Here is an 8,385-nt window from a genome sequence, read left to right as displayed (position 1 = left end):
CTAATGTGAAGATTCAAAAAGTTATCTCCCTTTGACCAAGCGATTATAAATAATGTGAAATCTTACAGGAAAAATCTTGACAGCAAATACAAGACACTGAAATGAGCCACACTCAAATTATTATTCAGCATTTAATTAATTAGAAAAGGCAACAGAAAGTTTAAGTAAAAAGAAATATGTGTAGCTTAACCAAACACATTAACATAATCTGATGTCACCGATATGCTGCACTTGTAAATAATTTTAATAAAAAATGCAAATGTTGAAATAAAAGAGCAGTAATTCATTTTTTTACTTTAAAAAATAATCAAATTCAATAAACCAAACCACTTCATTTTAAGGGTTCCCCCTTAAACTGAAAACTGTCAACTATAATTCAAAAGTAAACATGAAGGTATTTTTGTTCTTGCAAATTCCAAAAGTGTACCTTTGAATTGGTCCTTATTAAAATTTAAAGAAATTTTTATTGATATCTCTCAATTTTGTGTCATATGCCCTTAAGTAAAAATCCATGCAAGTTCTGTACATTTCTTGTGACAAGGCCTCTCTGATTTACTTGGACCTCAGCTCTTTGCCTTGTGCATTCAGCTGTCTCTGGTATTTACAGTCTAGTAAATGACTTTAGTTTATCCATGTAAGATTTAAAATCTTGTGACAGTCAAATCCCAGTTGTGTTCAGGCGAGTTTATCTACAAAATCACTGTCCCAACTTGAAATTAAATCAATTTGCATGGCCTTTCTAAGTTTGTCCTTTTCTGACACTGGCAGTTTCTTGGTTTAAAGGGCCTTAGCTCTATTTTGTAGCTTCTGTAATAAAGTAATAAAAAAAAATGTTTAATTTTATTAAATTGACAAGTGATATATATGTGACAAAAGCAATAATTTTCTGCATGCAATTATTCTATCTTAATGCAGTTGTAATCAAAATCATATATTTAAAAGATATTCTAATGAGTGACCCAAAAATATCTCGTGGAATAACTCTATAAAAAGAATAGCTAGAAGTTGTGATAAATTTTCTATTTTCAATGGACCATGAAATTGGGGTCAAACCATTAATTTATCCTTAGAAAGATCATAACATAAGGCACATGTATATTTATTTTTAAGTTGATTGGTCGTTAACATCATTAACAACTATCCTGACCAAAAACTTTTACCAAAACTTGAACCTAAAGCAGAACAGATGAAAGAATAAACAAACAAAAGCATGGATCATTAAACATAAACCCCTTCTACTATTGTAGGTTGGCATAACAATTTATTACAACTATTACACATTGTGATTTATTTATCAACATCAAAAAAATTATTGATTTGTATCAGTTTAGTTTTTCAATTATATTTTAAAACTAACTCCTTCTATCATTGTTTGGTCTTATTCACGGTGTAGAATATATACAACTTTTATAATTTGATGTGTGATCCCCTCAGGGGTTCAGGCTTATATTTTGGCAAGTGTTTGATGTGTCTATGGGCACTATGGAGGTCTAAAATTAGGTCGCACCCCATTTTTTCCCTAGGGAGATTGATATTGGAATAGCTCATTATTGAGTTTGTTGTCTTTATCAATTTCAATATAAATCACAATATCAGGTACAGCAATTTTTTTTTCTTTTGACATATAAGAAGTATTTGTAAATAGTATTAAAATACAATCAGCTGTATACAATATAACCAAAACAAAAATCTGAGACTGGATTACTGCCCTTTTATCTATTTATTATTTGATCTATAAAATAATATTTAATCAATAGAAATGTGAAAATTTAAAACAAGATTTAAGTCAGTTATTGTTTGATTTGGCTAATTCTACTAAATACACAATTATTTTGATTTTTGTTGTTGTTTTTTTTCCTGCAATTATTTTGTAACACTCTAATAAAAATGAGTATGAATTCAATCCTCCATGATTCTATTCATGCTATTTGTTAGATGTCTCTACTCTCATTGGCAACAACACTTCATCTCCTTATAAATTAATTTTTGCAGGCCTCAACTAACAGTATTTTCCATAAAATATATAAAACAATAAAAAGCTAGTACAATCATGACAATGAGTACTATTAATTTATCCCAAGACTTGGTCTGGTCATGTCAAATTAATGTAATCATCAAATAGCTTACTTCAAAATAGAACCAGCTGCTGTTTTACATGTCCAGACTGGATTGTTTATGCCTATAAGCATCACAAACAGCTGCTTACTGCAAAATAAAACATAAAAAGTTCCTAAAATAAATGTGTATTGCCAGGAGATAATTAGTTGAATTTAAACATTCATATTATATTTGTTAAACTTGGTCTAAGGAAAGGGTGTACAGGATTTCCAATACTCAATATATATATATATGTCTAGCGGGACGGCTGCAGTGCAGGCGATTTGGTGTCACGATATCACAGTAGCATGGGTTCGAATACCCGCGAGGGAAGAACCAAAAATTTGTGAAAGCAAATTTACGTGTACAGATCTTACATTGTTAGGTTGATATTTAGACGAGTTGTATATATATATACATGTATATAGCCCAGGTGGTCGTGTGGTCTAGCGGGAGGGCTGCAGTGCAGGCGATTGGGTGTCACGATATCACAGTAGCATGGGTTCGAATCCCGGCGAGGGAAGAACGCAAATTTACAGATCTAACATTGTTGGGTTGATGTTTAGACTAGTTGTATATGGCAGATTCCATATAAGAAAGTGAAACAACTCCCATAAGCATGTTAGGCAAAAATCATACGCAATGAACTTCTGTTTTTGAATATATGCTTTACTAATAAAGATAAAGACAATTTGACCCCAAAAAAAATTATGAGCATCATCCTTTTAAAATAAACGAAGCCTTAAATGTTATGTTTCTGACATAAGATTTGACAGACTTTATTATTTCTGACATAAGATTTGACAGACTTTATTTTTTCATACATAAGATTTGACAGACTTTATTTTTTTCATACATAAGATTTGACAGACTTTATTTTTTTATACATAAGATTTGACAGACTTTATTTTTTCTGAATTAAGATTAGACAGACAAATTGAGTTTCTGACATAAGATTTTGACAGACTTGATTCTGACATAAGATTTTTCATACATAAGATATTTTGACAGACAATATATATTTGTTTTTTTTGACTGACATTGGAAATCAAATCCTAGTGGAAAGTCATTTTTAAAACTCCTGGAAAATACTGCAGCCTAACATCTAACAAGATTTCACCTCAGGTCAAATTACTTAAATTGTTAGCACATTCAAATGTTTCAGACATAAGAAAACAAGTTAGACAGATCTTATGTAGGAAACATATAAGTTTAAATTATTGCTTGAATAAAGTTAAATAAATGAATCAACATGGGTTTTTTCTTATGCACAGCATGCTTTACAGTTTTAACTGGCATATATTGGAACCAACAATGATTTTGAAAGTTTTTACAGCGATGTTCCTGACGTAAGATTTATTGACAGACACCGAGCTATAAAGCAAGATATTTGAAAGTGAAAAAAAATATATATCACAGATGTTTTTGACTAAAAAAAGTAACAGATTTGGGAACAGGGATGTTTGAATAACCTGACTACACTAGTAAATACCAGTATACAAGTGTCAACATAAAGCATTGCAACACATAAACATTGTTTAAAAGAAATGGGAGTTAATTCTGTCAAAATTTTTGCATTTTTTTAACTTGTTTTTATCATTTCTACTTTAAACAGAAACAATCATATCCAAAAATTATTTTTATAATTTCATCTAACATCATTATTCATCAAAACATTCACAGATTATCTTTCAAATAACAGTAATTATTATTTTTATCTATTTATTCATTTTGACAGACATTTCCATTTCTTACATGGAATCTGCCATATATATATATATATATATTTTACAATGTTTGGCTATTTGAAACATTATGATCACATGCATATATGTATATATTCTGACAGACATTTCAACATACATGTAATATACATAAGGTATATTTATAGATTTTAACAAGGCTAAGTAAGTATATAAGCTGATAATACTAAAAAGGCATATATGTACATGTAACTCTATCTTTTATCAAAGACAATGGCACGACTCTATTTGAATTACATGACTTACAATGTACATTTATATCTTTTGAAAGATTTTTAAAATCATAAATTCAGAAAATGTAGACAAAATATATATATACAATATACAATGATATATACCTTTATATGTGAAGGAACATGGATGGCTGTTGTATTCCCTTATCTTTGAGCATCTGTTTCTGCTTGAAATCGATTCTCTGTAACAATTGGTGCAATTCTTCAATTTTTTCACTGTCATCAAGATTTCTGTTTGGGAATCCATCATCTTCTTTATTAGCTAAGTAAAATAAAAACTTTTTGAGAAAATGTAAATATTCAACATGATGTTCATACAAAATGATATTAAGTTTAAATTCTTTTATATAAATGCCTTTTAAACTTGAGTCGCTGAACTGTAGTAACATGTATATGTTACAGTAAATAGGTGAAATTAGGAATTACATGTAATTACTAAACACTTCAGTAAATACCTGTAATTACTAGCCAATTTAGTAATTACATGTATTTACTAGTTGTTTTTTTTGTCATTTTTACAGCTATTTACTAACTTGATGTTTTTGTTTTAAAATTAAAAACATAATTCAAGATATCAAATAAGAAAGTAAAGGGGTAGGGATTTTAACGGCGCTAACTTAAGGATGTAGGAATATAATGCACATCCAAAGTGCATACTCTTTAGTGTTTGTGAATTGAAACTGGAAAATGGTTGTTTTATAGGTTTTGAAACTCCGTAAATATATGTATGCAAGACAATGATATCTATCCAAAATCAAACTAAAATCTCCATCATGCACTGTGGCTCAAAACTTTAAAAAAAAACTTTCTCCAAATATCCTGGATTTCTACCAAACTTCATGAACTTGGACAGAAGCTAAATGTTTATGATCATAAAATAATATCCAAAAGTAAAGTTTGAAAAAAAAATCCTTTTTTTCGTATTTTACTTATAAATGGACTAGTTTTGTCCCAGTTAACATTACATACACTCTGTAGTTAAAGTTTTTAAAACATTAGATTTTATAAACCATCCTGGATTTTTACCCAATTTTGACTGAAGCTTCTTACAGTACTAGTCAACAGATAGTATCTAGAGGAAAATTTTAATATTTTTTCCTCATTTTTGTTGAGCCTGCGATTAACAGCAAAAGTAACCGAGACTACATGTATTTGTTCTGCAAAAACCCTTACAATTTTAATAGCTTAATACATCGATAACCCATCTCCAGCTAGGGGTTGATTTGAAGGTCACATGAATACGTATTCAATGAGGTCCAAATATTCACTTGCAAGTGCACAACTCATCAACCTTGTTTCTCAGCTAATTTAACAAAATAAAACCAGAATGGCTGCTAACAGTGAATTATAATTTTACAATATCATTTTTATAAATGATTTAACAACAAAAAAAAGATATTTTTTTTATATATCTCGAAGCTAATGCACATAACAGTTCATTCCAGTTCTTAACCTACATAACGTTATCTTATCTTTATAAGGTAATAAGTCTAAATATTCTTCATATTCAAAGAGTTCTTTAAAAAGTTAAGACATAATGCTTTGGGAGAATTTTCCATTTCTGATTTCCATGTCTGCTGAAGTTGGTCAAAAATTATCTGTATTATAATGCTCAACTTAAACCATTTTGGATTAAAACTAAAGTTACTCTGATTTAACCAAATATTTGAAAGTCCATATTTATTCAAGATATTTTTTATACATATCAACCATTCAAAATTTTAAGTGTACTAACTGATCTTCTAGTTAGTATTACACAGCTAAAACAATGTTGTATTATGGTCAGGTGATCAAAAGTTATGGTTGTGTTAGCAGTCAGTAAATAGGTGTAAATATTCATTTTAAATTTAGTAATTACTGGTAATAACTGGGCCGTTTAAGGAATTACTTGTATTAACTAAGTGCATGAAGTGCATCGGGAATTACCTGTAATTCCTAAATTTTAGTAATTACATGTAATTCCTAATTTCACCTATTTACTGTAACATATATAAACAGCATGTAAAGGTTTGAAATGTTTCCAAAAAAATACTCAATAATCATAATATAAATGAAGGAAGTATGGTAACCTACATGTATGTATCATTTGTTTGGCTATAGTAATTGGATCAACATCAGTTGGTCTTTAGCGGATAGCATTTATTTTGGAAACATACCACATTGTTTACTTTAATCTAATTAATCTTCATATACAACATGTACAATGTACATATACATGTATCTTAGTTTTCTCGTTTGAATTGTTTTACATTGTCATATCGGGGCCTTTGTGGTATGGGCTATGCTCATTGTTGAAGGCTGTACAGTGACCTATAGTTGTTAATGTCTGTGTCATTTTGGTCTCTTGTGGACAGCTGTCTCATTGGCAATCATACCACATCTTCTTTTAATATATCATTAAGCATTTGAATCACAGGCACTTGTTTCTATCCATTGGAAGACCCACTATCAACGTATATTTTCGAGAAGGTACCCAAGTAATTTTTTCACCTCTCCGCTTAAAACCATTATTTCTGGTAAATATATACGTTAATAGTGGGTCTTCAAATGGATAGAAACAAGTGCCTGTGATTTGAATTTATACCAATATCAAGGGTACAACTGATATGTCACCTGGGTAAGTAAGGTACATGTACCTATAGAACAAGTCAATTATCCAATAATCTTAAAAACTATAGCACAGTTTGTTATTATTCCGTGAAAATAAACAATAATTTGGTTTGCACGACACTTTGACCATGTCCCCTCCTTTTTAAATAAGGTTTTGGGAATAAAATATATTGGGCATGCATATCAGATTAATCATAAAAAGTAAATTGATTGTGTAAGGTTATGTAATATATAATGATCTATATTAAAGTAATGCGGTTACCAAATCGAAAATCATGTTGAATTTGAAGTGTGTTCTTCTTTTGGGATTTGAAAATCCCGCAACATGACGACTTAAACATTGCTATAATAGAAAACACTCGAGACAACCGAAAGGTGCACGGTCGCACTAAATACCAATAATATGTTATTAAGCCAAATAAAATAATGTATCCTAATTGATAGATTGATATGATGCGTATATAATATAATTGTTTAAAAGATGTGAATAACAGAATAAATGACAGACACATGATCTCCAGAAATTAACTAGTAAAGATAATAAAGTATTTTCCTGGTCTACTTTTTGGTCTTAACTTACACTGTTATTATAACAACATTACAAAAAAAAACGCGGGACATGACCAGATAATAAATATAATTTTTATACGTACAAATCAAGTTGATCGAGTTACCTGGACTCATAATATTCACATATTAGTATAACCCTTAATATATATTTCTCAAATTATTGCTTTAATAGTAAGCATAGGTACTTGGGTACAGGACATTTTTTTTACCCTACCCTTTTTTCCAAAATCTGTTATATTTTCGTTTTCTCACTTTCGTATTATTTATTTTTTTCGCGTCTGTCTGTACGTGTCATTAGAACATAAATACACTACAAATTACTTGGTTTTGCTATTTACTATCAATTCCAAGTTTACTATCCACAGCGGTCACGGATATATTACTATAGAGAGTGAATTTTAAAATAGATAACGAAAAAATAACGGATATTGGAAAAAAGGGGGAGGGTAAAAAAAATGGTGACATCCCATTAATAGTCTGACAACCATTATTCGGACAGCCCAATACTCCGACAACATGTACTATTCTGACAGCCCATTATTACGACAACCCATTATTCCGACAGCCCATTATTCCGACAATATGCGTTTTTCTTAGTGTATGGATAAATTTTCTCTAAAAAAATAAAAACCAACTCCGCTCTCTGATATTTGTGGTTGTCCGTTTTGATTCCAATTATTTTTTGCATGCGGACATTAATTTTGTCTCAGTATATTGGAGTTGATACACATGATTATAGCAACTGCTCAGTCCTTAACCTCGCCCCTCTTTCGTTTTGCGTGTCTAGTTACTTTATTTATCTTTATATTTCGTTGTTTGTGTGTCTACTATCAGTCTGTGCTGTTCTAGCTCGCTATTTCTTGCATGTGTGTCTTGATCTACCTTCTTTTCACTAGATCTTCGAATCCCCCTTTTCGCGTATCAGGGGAGTGAGGTTCCCCCACTATGAACTACATAAATAAATAATACATCGGAGTTGGAAAACACTACCCGCCCTCTTTGGTCGCAACACTTTCTCTCCTTGTATCACTCATCTGAGTTTTATTTAAATTTATTTTGTTGCAGAAATAATGGGATAAAATAGCGTCAGTCAAAATTAGAAAAACAAACGG

At 30.2% G+C, this 8,385-nt stretch overlaps 1 long non-coding RNA gene across 1 annotated transcript; it reads right to left on the bottom strand.

Moving 5' to 3' along the window:
* Positions 1-708: 708 nt before the first annotated feature.
* On the bottom strand, positions 709-7,309 carry LOC139482426 (uncharacterized). The gene is made up of 4 exons (XR_011654862.1): positions 6,966-7,309; positions 4,199-4,355; positions 2,128-2,205; positions 709-807 (listed from the first exon to the last, which is right to left on the bottom strand). It is a non-coding gene; the product is annotated as an uncharacterized lncRNA (long non-coding RNA).
* Between the last annotated feature and the right edge of the window lie 1,076 nt (positions 7,310-8,385).

This window comes from Mytilus edulis, chromosome 7 (assembly GCF_963676685.1).
Source record: "Mytilus edulis chromosome 7, xbMytEdul2.2, whole genome shotgun sequence".
Lineage (NCBI taxonomy): Eukaryota > Metazoa > Mollusca > Bivalvia > Mytilida > Mytilidae > Mytilus > Mytilus edulis.
The sequence above is the reverse complement of the archived record's forward strand: the minus strand, read 5'-3'. Positions and strand labels throughout refer to the sequence as shown.